The sequence below is a fragment of the Trachypithecus francoisi genome, unplaced genomic scaffold, assembly GCF_009764315.1.
Source record: "Trachypithecus francoisi isolate TF-2019V2 unplaced genomic scaffold, Tfra_2.0 Contig00101_ERROPOS395535, whole genome shotgun sequence".
Taxonomy (NCBI): Eukaryota; Metazoa; Chordata; class Mammalia; order Primates; family Cercopithecidae; genus Trachypithecus; species Trachypithecus francoisi.
Window position 1 is genome coordinate 250,602 of NW_022680473.1, and position 20,301 is coordinate 270,902.

The 20,301-nt window shown below is 39.8% G+C and overlaps 1 long non-coding RNA gene across 1 annotated transcript; it reads right to left on the reverse strand.

Annotated features, from left to right (window-relative positions):
• Window positions 1-791: 791 nt before the first annotated feature.
• LOC117097949 lies at window positions 792-13,510 on the reverse strand. Its single transcript, XR_004443129.1, has 3 exons — window positions 13,412-13,510; window positions 12,955-13,030; window positions 792-1,295 (listed from the first exon to the last, which is right to left on the reverse strand). It is a non-coding gene; the product is annotated as an uncharacterized LOC117097949 (long non-coding RNA).
• Window positions 13,511-20,301: the final 6,791 nt, after the last annotated feature.

A 20,301-nucleotide genomic window follows, 5' to 3' on the forward strand; every position in this document is an offset into this window, starting at 1 on the left:
GGGATTCCATCTCACACCAGAATGGCTATGATTAAAAAGTCAAAAACAACAGATGCTCCCAAGATTGCAGAGAAAAGGGAACACTTATACATGGTTAGTGGAAATGTAAATTAGCCCAGCTACTGTGGAAAGCAGTTTGGAGATTTCTCGAAAAACGAAAACAGAACTACCATTCGCCCCATCAATCCCCATTATTCAGTATATGCTCAAAGGAATAAACATTGTTCTACCATAAAGGCACATGCATGTGTATGTTCATTGCAGCACTATTCACAATAGCAAAGATAAGGAATCAACTTAGATGCCTATTAAGAGCAGACTGAAGAAAGAAAATGTGGGTGCATATACAACATGGAACACTAACAAGCCATAAAAGAATGAGATTGTGTTCTTTGCGGCTACATGGATGGAGCTGGAAGCCATTGTTCTAAGCGAATTAACACAGGAATGGAACAGGAAACAAAATACCACATGTTCTCACTTATAAGTGAGAGCTAAGCATTGAGTACACATGGACACAAAGGTGGGAACAATATACACCAACACCTACTTGAGGGTGGAGGGTGGGGATCAAAAAACTACCTATGGATACTAATTACCTGGTGTGATGAATAATCTGTACACCAAACCCCCGTGACGTGCAATTTATCCATTTAACAAACCTGTACGTGAACTCTCTGAACAGAAAATAGAAGTTGGAGAGAAAAAGTAAATAACAATCAATCAATCAATCAATCAATGTATGAGACTTACCTGAACGCTATAATATTTTATAACAAATGAAATATATATTCTTTGAGCAATGCAGAAATAAAGTTTTTTGTTTAATTGTACATCAAACAATGTATAAGGTGATTTCTGCAAAAGATAAGGCTACAAAATATATTGCTTTTGCAGAGAGATCATTGAAAAACTACTAAGATAATTGGCAAAAAAAAGCAAGGTTCTTGAATTAAGAAAATGGAAAGAGAACTCCAGTATGCTAAGTGAGTGATATTGACTAGTGTTTCCTCTAGGTTCCCAGGAATGCCTGATGAAGCAGATAGTATTTGTCCGTTTTCCATGTGTGAATTGGGACTCACAGAAACCAGATGATGTGAATAGCTGTCAAAAGCTGGTCCCTTGGAGTCAGACGTGGGTACAGCTCAGCTGTGCCACTTTCCTTGGTGGTGACGTAGGTTCATTCTTGTGCCTATTGCGCAGCCATGGGCTGCAAATCTAGAATTAGAGCTGAGGTCTTGGCAGCTGCAGATATTCGGCTCTTTTTATTATTCCTTGATCTTCCTGCAGAGAGTCTGACACGGAAACAGGAGAATTAGTATATGTACTTCAGCATTTAAACAGGATCCAACATCAACTTGTAGCTGCTTTCCCAATAGTTCATGCAAACAGAAGGCTTCTAAACATGTCATGTCTCTGTTGGGTCAAATAAAGTGGCTCCATTCTGGAATTTTCCTTAACCATATTTTAGTGTGTATTTTCTGATATGTTCCTTAACATTACTTAAAATAGGAATGACTCTTGACTGAATATCTTGAGCTAGGCACTGGGCTGGGCATTTTGCACTGAAGTTACAGTCTTTCAGAAAACCCCAGAGGTGTGTATGCACTATATGGCCCCAAGCCCAAGTTGAGAGAGAGAAGGGAACTAGTTTTAGGTGGCACTTCTAGGAAGAGGTGAACCTGAGTTTTGCACTCTTGCCTGCAAACAACAAATCTCAACAATGTTTTAGTTTATTCCATAGTGAATTAAAATTATTATCACCTTTAGGATTTCTGATGTGGTTCCTGCATGTCAGTCATAATGAAAAGCAGCAACATGGATGACCTTCCAGACAATGTATTCTGAATGCACAATTTTAACTGGCTCAATATTTACATATATATATATTGAGCAATGCAGAATAAAGTTTTTGTTTAATTGTGCATTGAATAATTATGAGGTGATTTCTGCAAAATATGGGCCACAAAATGTATTGCTTTTGCTGAGAGGGCATTGAAAATTACTAGAATAATTAGCAGGAAAAGCGAGGTCCTTGAATTGAGAAGATGGAAAGATAGGAACATTTCTTCATGGCTGAAAGTGCATTTGCCTGGCTGGAAAAGACGAGAACCATGATTAAGGGGTATGTCAACCAAGAGTAACATTTTAGTCCGTTCTGTGCTGATATAAAAGAATACCACAGACTGTAATTGAAAATGAGCAGAAATTTATTTCAGTCATGGTTCTGGAGGCTGGGAAGTCTAAAATCAAGGGATTGCATCTGGCGAGGGCCTTCTTGCTGTCTCCTCCCATGGAGAAGGCATCACATGGTGAGAGAGAACAAGAGATCAAACTCACAACCTCAAAGGCTTTTATAATCCATTCATGAGAGTGGCGTTCTCATCACCTAAACACCTCCCAAAAGTCCCCGCCTCCCAACACTGTTGCATTAAGAATTAAGTTTACAACATATGCTTTTTAGGAGACCATTCAAACCATAGCAGATACTCATAACAAACTTTTTAAACGTATATTAGTGTATTCCATTAGGCAAATATAGGTTATATATATATTTATATTATATATGATATTCATATTAATATGTAAATATATTATATAAAATATATAAAGATAGGTTATATGATATTTATTTTATATAAATTTATATTATATGTAAATATATATTATATAAAAATTTATATATATACTTATATATTTATATATAATATATAGAAAATATTTCATTCCAACATATTTCCATTCTAATATTTATATATAACTTCAATATATTTCTAGATATGTTTTATATGTTTCAAGATGATATAGATATTGGTACAACAAAGATACATAACTTTTCATGGCTCAGGAGTTCATTTCTTTTTAGCACTGAATAATATTCCATTGTTGATAAATTGACGTTGAGGAAGGCTATACATTTATAGGGACAGGGGTTCTGGGGAACTCTTTGTACCTTCTGTTCAGTTTTGCTATGAGCTTAAAACTGCTCTAGAAAATAAAGTCTGTTAAAAAATATGTACCAATCAAGCTAAACTATGAAAAACTAAATTTTGTTAAATCTAAAATATTCCTTTCTTAAAAAAAAGTATAATGTCATCTTCTTTGCTGAGAAAAAGGGGAAACATTAATTATTTTCTAAGAAGTATGGGTATGAAGACTCTCCTCTTTAGGTCTCTAAAACTTCTTTGTCTGTTCCTTCTATATAAGCAGAACTTTGGGTGCCTGGCTTCCTCCATCATGGGTCATGTGGGTGGACAAAACAAAGCAAGGTTCTTGAATTGAGTACTAGTTCTTTCTCCTGCTATTGGAGCCACAGTGGAGTGAAAAATGCTTTGTACAGTGGAAAGGTGCAATGTTGAGTCAAACTTTTTTGTTTATTCAGTTGACATCCTTTGAGGAAGCACCATGGCAAGGCTTGTGCTTCTGCAGATCCTGGACTAAAATTAGAATAAATATGCAGTTCTTGCTGGTGCAAGGCCAGCATTAGATGCCTCCCATGGGTAAAATTCCCAGAGAAAAACAGGAATCTGAGGATTCAATACATCCATCTTAAAAGCTAAAGCAAAACCCAATTTTCATCAGTTTTAAATTTCATTCCTTAAAAGAATTAAAAATACAATTATTTTTTAAAAACACTTAGATTCCCTCTCATTTCATTTGTAAGCCTTGTTATATCCATGTGATTTATGTATGATTCCACAGAAGTAGACCCTGAGAGGAAGAGCTCCCAAGAAACCTGTAGGAATGTCATTGGAACCATCCGGGGTCGGGTAGGGGAGAAACAAATCAAGCAAGGTGGGATCTCAGGCCAAGTTGTAGGGAAGAAAAGTTTCATTTTGCATACTTCAAATCAGTGCCTGCACACTAATTTTTATACATTTTAACACAGGTTACCATCATTTTAGCTCAGCATTCTGTTGCAATTGATAGCAATTTTCTCATAATTAACTAATGGGTTCTCTTCATGAGCTCACTCCCAAATTGTTGGCCATATCTGGTCTATACCCTGGAATGCGTCATTTCTGCACATCTCTCTGAAAGATAAAATTTCAGTTTATTTCCAATTTGTTAATATATTACTCCCTTCCTCCCTCCTTAAATTTTTGTGCTAAATTTTCTAAAGCTTGGTCCCTAAATTATGTCCTGGTGATAGAAGAACCAAGAACAGGTAATACATCATGTTCCTTAGCCCACACGTGGTTATCTGGACCTGTTATATGGTCTTGTCTTGCTGACCACCTAGTTTCATTCTTGAAAGATAACTTCCCTTGAATCTACTTTTCCAAACCTTTACTCATTCTATGATCTTTGTGAGAAGGATTTCTGTACTTTTCATAGTAGGGCAGAGCTACATCTTGAACTATCAACACACATGTAAAATCATCCCTATAAACTTTATAAAATGTATCAGGAAAAAAGAGGGGGAGAAATGAAAATAAACCAACTCACAGCACACTCAACACTCATCCTGAGTCAGTTTGCTCCCTGACCTGCTTTGTCATAGTTGTTTGGTGCCTCTTGTCCTAGAATCACATAGACCCTTGATTAGAGTTTCCTTAACTACTTTGTAGATAACAACTTCAACATTACGAAACAAGTTTTCCCTCTGAGATATTCTTTCAGGTCCTGCATACTGATGAAACTACTGATGCCAGCTGGTCTGAAGGACACCACAAGAAGCTAACTCACCAAAGAATGCAGTTTCCATATCCTGATGAGTTCATCCTCCTTACCCAAAGCAGTCAATGACCCCAATTTTCCAGCTCCTTATCCTCTACAATCCCTTTAAAAACTACAGCTCAGGACTCCACAGGGAGGCAGATTTGAGAGTCTCCTCCCATTTTTCTCACTCAGTGTCCTGCAATAATTAAGCTCCTTCTCTGCTGCAAACTCTGCTGTCTCAATGTATTAGTTTGTTACTGCACAGTGGGCATACAGACTCTGTTGTCCTATAACACATAGTCCAAGACAGCTGTTGTCGGGTAAGTCTTTCAGGTCCTGCTTGTCTGCACACAAAGTTTCAAAAGGGAGAAGACTATAAGATGTCTTCACTGGCTACAAATAAAATGTCTTAGAAAAACTCCCATGTTACTTTCTTCAGTCTTCCCAGTGATTCTCAAATTGTGGTACTGGACCAGCCTCATCACCTGGGAATTTGCTAGAAATGCAAATTCTAGAATCCTTCCCTAGACCCGCCAAATGAGAAGGAGGGGACCCAGCATTCTGTGTTTTGACAAGCCCTCCATAAGCTTCTAATGCTCCCTCGACATTCAGAACCACTGGTTAGGACTGCTATCTCTCTCATCAAATCTCATTCAGATCATGATCTAATTAGCAAACAGACTGTGAGTCATTCTGGACTGACCTGCCTTTTTTTCTTTATATATACCAAAGCTTTCTGTGTTTCAGCTGACTAAATGGGTGGAATTCAGGAAGGAGCAGCCAGTTATGAGGGCACTGTGAAGTTAACATATTATGGTGGGGTTGCAGATTAAATCCACACAGAGACTTAAAAAAATTGAAGCATTACAATATAAGACACAGAGATCAAACATTTCCAAGCTTTAAGAAAATCTAAGACTGAACACAGTGGCTCATGCCTATAAATTCTAGTACTTTGGGAGGCTAAGGTGGAAGGATTGCTTGAGGCCAGGAGTTTGAGGTTAGCCTGGGCAACACAGTGCAACTTTGTGTCTACAAAAAAACTAAAAACTTTAGCTGGGTTTGATGGCATGTGCCTCTAGTCCCAGCTACTTGGGAGGCTGAGGCAGGAGGATGACTTGGGCCCAGGAGTTTGAGGCTGTAGTGAGCCATGATTGCACCACTGCTCTCCAGTCAGATGAACAGAGCAAGATCCTGTCTCTAAAATAATAATAATAATAATAAAATTTTAAAAAGAACAAAAGAGAAGATCTAAGAAAATTGAAAGAATGGTATCAGAATATAACTTGGGCGAGCAATAACTATATAAAGAAGAGGTAGTGGCCCACAGACTACTTTCTAAACCTCTGTATGTCTCCCCATTCAGCAAGCCGCAAATAACAACACACACCTGTAAATCAGAGTCAAGTGAGTTTCATCAATGACTAAAGCAGGCTCCATTAACCTATTACAATCAAGATAGCAGCCCACTTTGAGTCTTGTGGGTCTCACAGTGGGCCGCCATCTTGGTTGTAAATAGATGAATGCCTCCAAGGATCATTTTCTCAGAGTTAGACTCTCTTCCATGGTGAATGTTTTACGGCATTCCTTTTACAAAAATGTAATGAAAACCACTGATAATGAGCACAAATAATTTTCAAACATATACTTGAGGCTGTAACTGCAATGTAAAACAGAAATGTAACAGGAAAGCAACTCTTATTTTAAAACACCATGGCATTTTAATAGGTAAATGATAAGACAGGGATGGGACAAAAGACCCACAGGTTGCTCTAGGTACAAACATTGACATAGATACCAGAACTGCCAACACTGATGTGTTGTGTTGGCAACTCAAATAGCAGCAGGAGGATTTCCATAGATGGTGTTTTCCAAAGTGGTGACTAGTCCTTGATCAGGTTCTGATCAAGGCAATTGACTGCAGTCCTCTGTTTCCACTGTTTTGCTTTCTTGTGAATTTCATGTTGATTAAAACTGTTCAAACGTGGATGAAACTGGAGGTCATGATGTTAAGTGAAGTAAGCCAATCACTGGAAGACAGTGCAGATTCTCACTCGTGTATGGGAACTCAAAAAAGTGGATCTCATGGAGATAGAGTGTAGAATGATGGTTACCAGAGGCTGGGGAGAGAAGTCTCTCAGTGGGCCACCATCGTGAGTCTCACAGTGGGCTGCCTTCTTGATTGTAAATAGGTTAATAGAGCCTTGCTTTAGTCATTGATGAAATCCACTTGAATATGTGTTGAATACTTAGAACAGAGACAGCCACAGTAGGTATCCATTAATTTCAATAATTAGTATTCGCAACCAAATTTATTCAGATGAGCAGTCTTCATGAAAACTAACCTTCTTGGGTAAGTAGGATGAAGCTGTTTATGAGTATAGCAGTGAGCCACTGAATGAATATACTCCCACCTAATAGATTATAACTTATGTCCTAGCTTATTGAGGCAAATTATAAAAATAATTTTAATAGCAAACATTTATCACGCAATGTTAGGACTGTTGCACCTTGTTTCCTGCTGTCAAAATTAAATCTGCGGCATGTACTCATTGATCCTTCATGGAGGGAACTCCCCTTACTACTTTTAGTTTTCAGTTTATTTTTATTCTTAATTAACAAATAATAATTACATGTATTTATGGGTTAAAATGTGATTTTTTATACATTTATACATTGTGGCATTAACAAATCAGGGCTATTAAATAATCATCACTTCACATATTTGTCATTTCTTTATGGTGAGAACATTTGAGATGCAATTTTTAAGCGATTAAAATATACAATATATGATTAACTACAGTCACTGATATGGTTAGGCTCTGTGATTCCACCCAAAACCATCATGTCAATTGTAATCCCCAGTGGTGGAGAGGGCCTGGTGAGAGGTGATTGAATCATGGGAGTGGACTTCCTTCTTGCTCCCCTTGTGATTGTGAGGAGTTCTCATGAGATCTGATGGTTTAAAAGTGTGTGGCACTTCCCGTTAACTCCTCTCTCTCCTCCATCACCATGGTAAGACATGCTTGCTTCCCCTTCATCTTCTGCCATGATTATATGTTTCCTGAGGCCGCCCCAACAATGCCTCCTGTACAGCCTGCAGAACCATGAGCCAATTACATCTCTTTTCTTTATAAATTACCCAGTCTTACATAGTTCTTTATAGCAATGTCAGAACAAACAAATACACTAACCTTGTTGTGCAATAGGTCACTAGAACTTATCCTTCCTGTCTAACTGAAACTTTGTACCCTTTGACCAACATACACCACATGCCCCCATCCTCTGACACCCACCATTCTACTCTCTACTTCTATGAGTTTGACTTTTTAGATTTCACATATGAGGGAGGTTATGCAATTTTTGTTTTCCATGCCAGTTTCCAGGGCATGGAATGGTGTGGATGGTACACATGCCCCAAATTGGCTACAGAGCTGTGGGCAGAAAACTTGAAGACAGCTTGAGGGTATTTTGGAATCCAGCTCTGAGGCACACAGCAAGCTTGATGGGGCTTTAATGACAACCATTGGAGAAACAGGATAATATTCCTCCCTGCCTTTGTCCACTTGGGATTCTATAATAAAATAGAATACACTGACTGGCTAAATCAACAATCATCAATTTCTCATGGCTCTGGAGGCTGGAAGTCCAAGATCTGGGTGCCAGCAGATCCAGTGTCTGGAAAGGACTCTCCCTTTGGTTTGCAGGTGGCTACCTTCTTGTGTCTGCAAATGGTGGTGAGAGAGAGAATGGGTGGGGAACAAGCTCTCTTATGTCTCTAATTGTAAGGGCACTAATCCCATCATGAGGGCTCCATTCTCATGACCTGTTTTTCAAAGTCCCCATCTTCAAATACCATCTGTCTTAGCCTTACAGGCTGCTATAATGAATACACCATAAAATGGGTGGCTTATAAACAACCTAAATTTATTCCTTCCATTTCTGGAGGCTGAAAGTCCAAGATCAAGTTGTGGCAGATTTAGTGTCTGGTGAGGACCGGCTTCCTGGTTCATACATGGTGCTAGGTCCATCCTGGTTCATAGATGACACTATGTTCTTGCTCTGCCCTCACATGGTAGAAGTGGCAAGGGAACTTTCTGGGTCCCTTTTTATAAGGGCACTCATCCTATTCATGAGGCTCCACCTCATGACCTCACTACTCCCAAAGCACCACCTCCTAACACCATCACCTTAGAGGTGAACATTTCAACACATGAAATTTGGAAGACACAGATGTCCAGATCGTAGCACCATGATAGTAAAGACTGGGATTCTAAACATATAAATTAGGAGAAGGTGAGTTAAACGTTCATTCCATTGCATCCCCTATCTGCCCTGTGGAAAGAGAATGCATGTCTGTTGAAGTCAGATGCCTGCCTATTTAACTGGCATTTTCACTTGCTGGGTGTGGACGGTACACGTGCCCCAAATTGGTTACAGAGCTGTGGGCAGAAGCTTGAAGGCGGCTTGAGGGCATTTTGGAATCTGGCTCTGAGGCGCACAGCAGACTTGATGGGTCTTAATGACAACCAGAGACTTGGAAGTGGAGAGTGATCTTCTACACAACAGATGAGAATGAACTTCTCTCCAACATTTGTTTGGATGAAGCAACTCAAGCCATCCATGGGACTAAATGCTCTAGCCTGTCAATACCCAGCTGACTGGAAATTCTTCTGGGAAGAAACCTTCTCATTCCCCATCTGGCAGGCTCCTGATGCACTGCACCATTGGAGGTTCCTAAAATGTTCATCACACAATTCACTGGCAGCTAATTTTACCTAGGGATTTGACTCTTGACATTACTGAGTGGGTGGAGAAAAGCTTTCCATCTCTCATATATTTGGAAAGAAGACCAGAACTGAGCCATGTACACAGGAAGGGGGGAATCCTGCCATCTGTAGCGATGGGACTGTTTCTCAGGAAAAAATTGGTTTTATTAGGTTTAGAAAGTCTGTTCATCAGAACTACCAACTCATCCAGCAATCCCACTTACTGGATATCTACCCAAAGGAAAACAAATCATTCTACAAAAAGATACCTGCACTCATATGCTTATGTAGCACTATTCACAATAGCAAAGATATGGAATCAACCTACGTGTCCATCGTGCATGAATGGATAAAGAAAATGTGATATAATACACACCATGTGTATTAATCTGCTCTCATGCTGCTGATAAAGACAAACCCAAGACTAGGCAATTTATAAAAGAAAGAAGTTTTAATGGACTCACAGTTCCATGTGGCTGGGAAGGCCTCACAATCATGGCAGAAGAGCAGGGGACATCTTACATGGTGGCAGGCAAGGGAGAATGAGAACCAAGTGAAAGGGGAAACCTCTTATAAAAACATCAGATCTTGCTGAAAGTTGCTTATCAGCTTAAGGAGATTTTGGGCTGAGACGATGGGGTTTTCTAAATATACAGTCATATCATCTGCAAACAGGGACAATTTGACTTCCTCTTTTCCTAATTCAATATGCATTATTTCCTTCTCTTGCCTGATTACCCTGACCAGAACTTCAACACTAGCTGAATAGGGAGAGGGCATCCTTGTCTTGTGCTGGTTTTCAAAGGGAATGCTTCCAGTTTTTGCCAAAGTCTCAGGATACAAAATCAATTGTGCAAAAATCACAAGCATTCCTATACACCTTTAACAGAGAGATAAATCATGAGTGAACTCCCATTCACAATTGCTACAAAGAGAATAAAATACCTAGGAATCCAACTTACAAGGGATGTGAGGAGGCTCTTCAGGAGAACTCAAACCACTGCTCAAGGAAATAAAAGAGGACACAAACAAATGGAATAACATTCCATGCTCCTGGATAGGAAGAATCAATATCCTGAAAAAGGCCATACTGCCCAAGGTAATTTATAGATTCAATGCCATCCCCATCAAGCTACAATGACTTTCTTCACAGAATTGGAAAAAACCACTTAAAGTTTTATGGAACTAAAAAAAAAAAAAAAAAAACCGCATTGTTCACACAATCCTAAGCAAAAAGAACAAAACTGGAGGCATCATGCTACCTGACTTCAAACTATACTACAAAGTTATCAGTAACCAAAAGAGGATGATATGGTACCAAAACTGAGATATAGACCAATGGTACAGAACAGAGGCCTCAAAAATAACACTACACATCTACAACTATCTGATCTTTGACAAACCTGACAAAAACAAGAAATGGGGAAAGGATTCCCTATTTAATAAATGGTGCTGGGAAAACTGGCTAGCTATATGTAGAAAACTGAAAATGATCCCTCCTACACCTTATAAAGAAATTAATTCAAGTTGGATTAAATGTTAGACCTAAAACCATAAACATCCTAGAAGAAAACCTAGGCAATACCATTCAGGACATAGGCATGGCAAGGACTTCATGACTAAAACACCAAAAGCAATGGCAACAAAAGCCAAAATAGACAAATGAGATCTTATTAAACTAAAGAGCTTCTGCGCGACAAAAGAAACTACCATCCAAGTGAACAGGCAACCTACAGAATGGGAGAAAATTTTTGCAATCTACCCATCTGACAAAGGCTAATATCCAGAATCTACAAAGAACTCAAACAAAATTTACAAAAAAAAAAAACAAAACAAGCAACCCCCATCAAAAAGTGGGCAAAGGATATGAACAGACCCTTTTCAAAAGAAGACATCTATGCAGCCAACAGACACATGAAAAAATGCTCATCATCACTGGTCATCAGAGAAATGCAAATCAAAACCGCAATGAGATGTCATCTCACGCCAGTTAGACTGGTAATCATTAAAAAGTCAGGAAACAACAGATGCTAGAGAGGATGTGGAGAAATAGGAACACTTTTACACTGTTGGTGGGAGTGTAAATTAGTTCAACCATTGTGGAAGACAGTGCAGTGATTCCTCAAGGATCTAGAACCAGAAATACCATTTGACCCAGCAATCTCATCACTGGGTATATACCCAAAGGATTATAAATCATGCTACTATAAAGACACATGCACAAGTATGTTTATTGCGGCACTATTCACAATAGCAAAGACTTGGAACCAACCCAAACGTCCATCAGTGATAGACTGGATTAAGAAATGTGGCACATATACACCATGGAATACTATGCAGCCATAAAAAAGGATGAGCTCATGTCCTTTGCAGAGACATGGATGAAGCTGGAAACCATCATTCTCAGCAAACTATCACAATGACAGAAAACCAAACACCACATGTTCTCACTCATAGGTGGGAATTGAACAATGAGAACACTTGGACACAGGGCAGGGAACATCATACACTGGGGCCTGTTGGGGGGTGGGTGTCTGGGGGGGGATAGCATTAGGAGAACTACCTAATGTAAATGATGAGTTGATGAGTGCAGCAAACCAGCATGGCACATGTATACCTATGTATCAAACCTGCACGTTGTGCACATGTACCCTAGAACTTAATTTAAAAAAAGTCAGATCTCGTGAGACTTATTCACTACCATATGAACATTATGAGGGAGACCACCCCCATGATTCAATTGTCTCCCACTGGGTCCCTCCCACAACATGTAGGAATTATGGAAGCTGCAATTCAAGATGAGATTTGTGTGGGGACACAGCCAAACCATATCACCATGGAATATTACACAGCCCCCCAACAGAACGAAATCATGACTTTTGCAGCAACATGGATAGAACTGGAGGGCATTATCCTAAGTGAAACAACTCAGAAACAGGAAGACAAACACCCCATGTTCTCACTTACAAGTGGGAGCTAAACGCTGTGTAGACATGGACATAGACAGTGGAATAACAGACATTGGAGACTGGGAAAGGAGAGAGGGGGAGAGGAAGGTGAGGGATGAGAATTACCTAGTGGATACAATGTACACTATTTGAGTAATAGTTACAGTAAAAGCCCAGACTTCAGCACTCTGCAATCTCTCCATGCAACAAAACTGTGCTGGTATCCCCTAAATCTATAAAAATAAATAAAAATCCTGAAAAATTACAAATAAGAGGCCAGGTGTGGTGGCTCATGCCTGTAATCCCAGCACTGCGGGAGGCTGAGGCTAGTGGAATGCTTGAGTTCAGGACTTCGAGAGCAGCCAAGGTAACATGGCAAAACCCCAAAAAAATTAGCCAGGCAAGTGGTGCATGCCTGTAGTCTCAGCTACTTGGGAGCCTGAGGTGGGAGGATTTCTTGTACCCAGGAGATCAATGCCGTGAGCCAAGATCAGACCACTGCACTTCAGCCTGGGCAACAGAGGGAGACCCTGTCTCAAAAAATAAAAAATAAAAGTAAAAATACTCAACCTTACCTTATTCTTAAATATCCATTGCTGTGTGGCTCTGGGGTGACTGTGCCTCCTGGGGTAAAAATGTACCAGCGTTTTTCTGCAAGGAATGGGGAATAAATAGGGTTTGGAGAAACAGAATCTCTATGAAGGTATTTACTTACAACGCAAGAGGACATGGGGAAAACCACAAGTCATTTTATTTTGGTTCCTTCAACAATGAAGGACTTCCTGTCTTTGAGGAAGGTGGCGCTTTCTGTGTGTGTGTGTGTGTGTGTGTGTGAATGTGTGTGTGTGTGTTTGTGCATGCACACACACGCTCATTAAGCATTTACAGTCCTGGAATGTTATTCTGACTACTCATAGCGACTCCACTTCCTGCCCACCCAAGCAGTCATTCGTTATGGAAAATACACCAGCCTCTGCAATATTTGCCAGTGGCCCCAGAGTGCCACACAGGCATTTCTTATACATACTCAACCTTCTGTTCAAGTGTCCAGGGCTCCATTTTCTGTTTGGGTAGCAGGGTGAGTGTCCATGATTTGCTGATGCTGCAAGCTCCCCCATGTCCCGCTGCTCTGTGATATTTATTTTCCACCTCCAATAATTAACTTCATCCTCCTCTCAAAATGCAAGCACCAGGCAGCTTTAGAAAGATGGTGCAGTTTTGCAGATTGCAGGCTTCAACATGCAGGACCTTGTCAAGTGCGTCCGTCCAGAGGCTGGTTTTATTTAGGAGATTTTTGATGGTGCAGTGATTCGGGGCAGCTACAGAGGTACCACTGGAAGGAGGAAAGCCACCTTGGAATGAAAGTCTCTGCAGGAATCAACTGAGTGGCCTTGAATTAGAAAGGGATGTGGGGCAAATGTAAGGAGTTGACATTGAATTTGCACAATGCCGCCTTGTGTGTTTTCTTGCCTGTCTCCACGACCCTTCTCTAAAGCCACTTGGAAATACTGGACGCATTAGCTTGGCATGGATTTAACATCACGCTAGCTGGCCAGAACTCAGTGATCCCTGAGCAAAAGCAAAGGGTAATAAATTAAAGACATGCTATGTTGGAAAGAGCTTCAGGGGGAAGCAGATTTATCAGTGCGAGGGATGTCTGTAGACACAGCTGACATTATCAGCTCCCCCATTCCCCAGACAGACTGGGACAGGAAGAGTAAGCTCATTGTTAGATCTGTAATTCATGTCGGGGGTTTTACTGTGCTACTCTAGCAAGCTCTAAGTGACAAGCATAATTTCTCTTTCGGCACAAACAGTTCTATTACAAATGTGATCTCTCTGGGCTTCCAGTATAAGCCCACTGCTACTGGCACGAATGAAAGACCTAGTAAAAGGAAAGTTGTCTCTGCAAAATGTTGGCACCGCAGAGACTGGGGGTAAAAAGTTTGAAAAGGGGCAGCTCACGCACTCTTTCTTTTAACTACTCAGAAGGTATTATGGTAATATTTGTGGCTACAGAGTCTATCTACATGTTTATTTGGTGGAAAATAAGGCAACTCAACTGATTATTTAATTTATCCATTTGTTTTCACGAAACAGACTCTGTTTGGTACAAAAGCATCACAGTGAATAAAAGAAGAAAATATACAGTGTGTTCTGACAGCCTAAGTTCCGGCACAGAGATGAACTTGGCTGTTACATCGAAAGAGGAATTTCCATCCTAAAAAGGAAAGAGCTCTGATGCAAAGACCCTGTTACCTTAATGCTGTGCTTTTAGACAAGTTGGGAAGGGAACTGTGAGGAAGACAGGCCCCACATCTCCTGAAGCTACCACAGAATCTGATATTTTGAATGAGGACAAGGAGTCTTTGTTCTTATAGAACTAATCTGCTTGCAGTTTGCAGGACTCTGCGATGCTAAACAGACATAAAAATCACATAAACTGACTAGGCACAGTGGTTTGGTTCATGCCTTTAATCCCAATAGTTTTGGAAGCCGAGGTGGGAGGATCCCTTGAACCTAGGAGTTCAAGACCAGCTTGGGCAACATAGCAAGGCCCTGTCTCTACAAAAAAAAAAAAAAAATTATCAGGTGTGGTGGCACATGCCTGTGGTCCTAGCTACTTGGGGAAGGATTGCTTGAGCCCAGGAGTTCAAGACCAGCTTGGGCAACATAGTGAGACTTCATCTTTATTTTTTTTATGAAAATGAAAACAAAAGATACACATTCTATTTCAGAGACTGAGGTGGGAGGATTGCTTTGGTTCAGAAGGTCGACAGTGCAGTGAGCTATGATCGCACCACTGCACTTCAGCCTGGGTGACAGAGCAAGACCCTGTCTTGAAGAAAGAAGGAGGAGGAGGGAGAAAGAGGAGAAGAAGAAGAGGAGGAAGGAGGAGGAGGAGAAAGAAGAGGAAGAAGAAGAAGAGGAGGAGGAAGAGGAGGAAAGAGGAGAAGAGGAAGAGAAATCACATAAACAGATCCAATTAGTACATCTGCCCAAGTCAAGATTTGTTCTACTGTGCAGAGTCTACTTTGTGTGTCTGCTATATTGGAAAACATACTGCATTGGGAAAAATACTAAATTTGATCTTCTCAGACTTGTTAGATAATTATAGGAGCTTCTCAGTCCTTCTTATGTTGTTCTTTCTTTACTCTTTCCTTCCTTGTCTTCATCATCATTTTGGACCTCCTAAATTATGCACGAAGCACCCTCATGAGTCAGGGTCCAACCTGAGATGCTCTATCTGCATCTCTCAAAACCCCAAGCGTATGCATCCAAAGCTAATTGACGAGTGCTCTATTTCTTCAGGAATCAGTTCAGTTGGTTTCTGCCCATTGGTATTAACTACATGAGTTTTGGAGAGAAACTATCGAGTCTAAACATGGAAGTGTTGAAGTTAAGGTAACCATAAGAGAATTATTTATTTCACTAGCATTTGTTGAACATATATTATGTGCCAGGCAAGGTGCAAAGCCACATCTCTGCTTTCATGAAGCTAACACTCTTTTGAGGAGAGGCAGACAGTAAATAAAGAATCTATGCAGAAAATCACAGATGTTATGGGAGTTATAAAATAAATGAATGGAGGAATCAGGAGAGAAACTATCCTGCCACGTGGGTCCCATAGGAAGGTGTCTCTAAGAAGGTGATATTTGAGCTGGTCTTTGAAGGCTGAGAATCAGGTAAACATGACAAGAACCAGTTGAAATGATTCCAGGGAGAGGAACCTGCAAGAGCAGAGACCCAGAGTTTGAAAAGTGGTTGACCTGTCGGCCAATTACAGGCACAAGGAGCAGCCGCATTTTGGGGGCAGAAGCCTGAAAATGCAGAAACTCATTGGATATCCAAGGAGTTTGAATTATATTCAAGTGCAGAGGAAGGCCAAAGATAAATATAAAACATGTTGGATGACAGTTCTGGAATTTAGGAGATGAGTCAGGCTTGAAAATAGAACGAATAAGTATTCAACAAATACTTGTACATGCATTTTTATGGCAGCATGATTTACAAAATCTACAATGTGGAAACAATCAAAAAGTCCATCAACTGGTGAGAATAAATAAATAAAATGTGGTACATCCATACAATGGGATATTATTCAGCTAAAAGGATAAATAATGTAATGATATATGCAATGACAGAGATAAGCCTTCAGAACATTATACTGTAGGTGAAAGAAGCCAGACACAGAAGGTCACATACTCTATGATTTTGTTTATATGAAATGTACAGATACAGAAATCCACAGAGACAGAAAACAGATTTTTGGTTGCTTTCCCTGCAGGGAGGGGCTGCTGCAGGGAAGCAGGATGAAGTGTAACTGCTTGACAGATTTCCATTTGGAGTGATGAAAATGTTTTGATCTATTGCTTCTAGGCCTTTTGGCTAAGATCAAGTGAAAATGTTTCGAACTGAATAGAGATGATGGCTGTACAACCTTGCAAAGGTCTTAAACATAACCGAATCGTACACTTTAAAATGGTGAGCCTTTGGTGAATTTTGGCTCAGTTAAGAAATATATAACCTTAGATGTTCTTAACATTACTCAGCAGTTTCAATAAGTAATTTTGGTTTAAGGAGGAAAAATGCTAATCACAAATAGATTTTATGATTAATGACAAAGTCAATGGAAATCTATTAAGCCTTTGATGTTTCGCATACATTATTTCACTTAACTCTCGTTGTCTGCCAGTATGATCCTTATCCATTGTCTGCATAAGATCCTCAAAGAAAACTCTCATATTGACAATGAAAAAATCTTGTGGAGCTATTTGTAGTGAAAAGGGTCTTTCCCAAGTTTTCAAAGCATGTTCTACCAGCAGCTGCAGATGCCTCCAATTTATAGGACAGTCCCCAGTGACTTTTTGTTCACCATATCTCAATATCCTAGCTTCTATACTGACTCTTTCTTATTATATGGATTGGGAAAAAATATGAGGATGGAGAGTAATTCTATCATATGAGGTTAGCTTCCTGCGTTATAAATGCAGTGGTAAATTAGAAAACATGGAAGAGAGAGAGCGTTAGCTTGAATATTTCAAGTTTCCACTTTCAGTACTCTGACAAAACAGAGTGAGGAGACCTGGGGGCCTCACTTTGTCCCAAGCTGTGTGACATTGCAAAATTGTATCTGTCTGTGACACTGCAAAATTATTTCAGATTTCAGGAATTGGTTTTCTAGCTTTAAAACAAGGGGGTGGCTTATCAGCAGTTCCTAGCCTTTAGAAGGTGATAAGCCTCTCTGAGAACCTAATGAAAGCCAGACCCTTCTTCCCAGAAAGTACACAACACACACACATATGCACGCACACACACACATGCACACAGGGAGACAGTGTCCTTATCATGATCTTTTGACTGCTGTTTTTTTGCATTTTTATGCTTTTTTCCGTGACTTTTACTGTTTAAAATGGACCCTGGCTGTGTGTGGTGGCTCACGCCTATAATCCTAGCACTTTGGGAGGCTGAGGCAGGAGGATCGCTTGAAGCCAGGAGTTTGAGACCAGCCTGGGCCATGTATTGAGACCTTATCTCCACAAAAAGTTTTTAAAAATGGGCCAGGTGTAGTGGCATGTGCCTGTAGTCTCAGCTACTTGGGAGGCTGAGGTAGGAAGATCACTCGAACCTAGGAGTTTGAGGTTCCCAGTGAGCTGAGGTTACAGTGAACTGAGGCTATAGTGAGCTATGGTCACAGCACTGCACTTCAGCGTAGGTGACAGAGTGAGAACCTATCTCTGGAAAAAAAAAATAAACAAAATGAAAATAAAATGGCTTCCAGCATAGTGCTGATTGTTGTCCAGTCTTCCTAAGTGCAAGAAAGAAAGCTATGATGTGCCTTACACAGAAAATACTTTTGTTAGGGAAGCTTCATTCAGGCATGAATTATAGCACTGTTGGCCATGAGTTTCAGGGTTCAATATTCATTAATCCAGTGTTTGTGGTGATTTTAAGCACCTCAAAATGAGTGTATATTCACAATCGCAAACTATGAAACCAGCCTAAAAACTCATCAAACAACGAGTGGATAAAGGAAATGTGAGATACATATGGAATACTACTCAGAAATACTACTCACCCATAAAAAGGAGCAAAATAATGTCATTTGCAGCAACCTGGATGGAACTGGAGACCATTATTCTAAGTGAAGTAACTCCGGAATGGAAAACCAAACATCGTATGTTCTCACTTATAAGTGGGAGCTAAGCTATGGGGATGGAAAGGCGTAAGAATAATACAATGGACTTTGGGGACTCAGGGAAAGGGTGGGACAGGGGTGAGGGATAAAAGACTACACACTGGGTACAGTGTACACTGCTCGGGGGATGGGTGCACCAAAATCTCACAAATAACCACGAAATAACTTATTCATGTAATCAAACACCACCTGTTTCCCCAAAAATCTACTGAGCTAAAAAAAGATAAAAATTTTAAAAGTGAGTGAATGATACATAGAAATATATCAAATATATATCACAACAACACATAATCATGAATGTATAACACAAAAACAAGTGTGATATATATCCATGTTTATTTTATATATAAAATATATAAATATTTATTTTATAGATCTAAAAATATTTTATACAATAAAATATATAATATATTTATATAATTATTTATATTATATAATAAAATATATATTTTATATGCATCTTATATATACAATAAAAATAAAAACACACATAATTACATATTTATATATAATAAACATATATTGGATATGCAAAGGCATAAGAATGACACAATGGACTTTGGGGACTCAGGGGGAAAGGGTGGCAAGGGGGTGAGGGATAAAAGGCTACAAATTGGGTTCAGTTGTTGCAGGAAGTCAGGGACCCCGAACAGAGGGACCAGCTGAAGCCGCAGCAGAAGAACATAAATTGTGAAGATTTCATGGACATTTATTAGTTCCCCAAATTAATACTTTTATAATTTCTTAAGCCTGTCTTCACTGCAATCTCTGAACATAAATTGTGAAGATTTCATGGACACTTCTCACTTCCCCAATCAATACCTTTGTGATTTCCTGTGCCTGTCTTTACTTTAATCTCTTAATCCCGTCATCTTCTTCATAAGCTGAGGAGGATATATGTCGCCTCAGGACCCTGTGATGATTGCGTTAACTGCACAAATTGTTTGTAGAGCATGTGTGTTTGAACAACATGAAATCTGGGCATCTTGAAAAAAGTACATGATAACAGCAATGTTCAGGGAACAAGAGAGAGAAGATTTCTGGCCGCTGGTGAGCTGGACGGAACAGAGGCATATTTCTTTTGTTTCAAATGCAAATAGGAGAAATATCGCTGAATTCTTTTTCTCAGCAAGGAACATCCCTGAGAAAGAGAATGCACCCCTGAGGTAGGCCTATGAATGGCCCCTGTGGGGGTGGCTGCCTTTTACTGTTGAAGCCGAAGGGATGAAATAAGCCCTGGTCTCCTGTAGCACTCCCAAGCTTATTAGGACAAGGAAATTCCCGCCTAATAAATTTTAGTCAGACAGGTTGTCTGTTCTCAAACCCTGTTTCCTGATGAGATGTTATCAATGACAATGCGTGCCTGAAACTTCATTAACAATTTTAATTTCGCCCCATCCTGTGGTCCTGTGATCTCGCCCTGCCTCCACTTGCTTTGTGATATTTTATTACTTTGTGAAGTATGTGATCTCTGTGACCCACACCCTATTCATGCACTCCCTCCCCTTTTGAAAACCACAAATAAAAACTTGCTGGTTTTATGGCTCAGGGAGCATCACAGAACCTGCCCACGTGTGATGTCTCCCCCGCACACCCAGTTTTAAAATTTCTCTCTCTTGTACTCTTTCCCTTTATTTCTCAAACCAGCCAAGACACCTAGGAAATAGAAAAGAACCCACGATAAATGACAACAACACATAATCATGAAATGTATAACACAAAA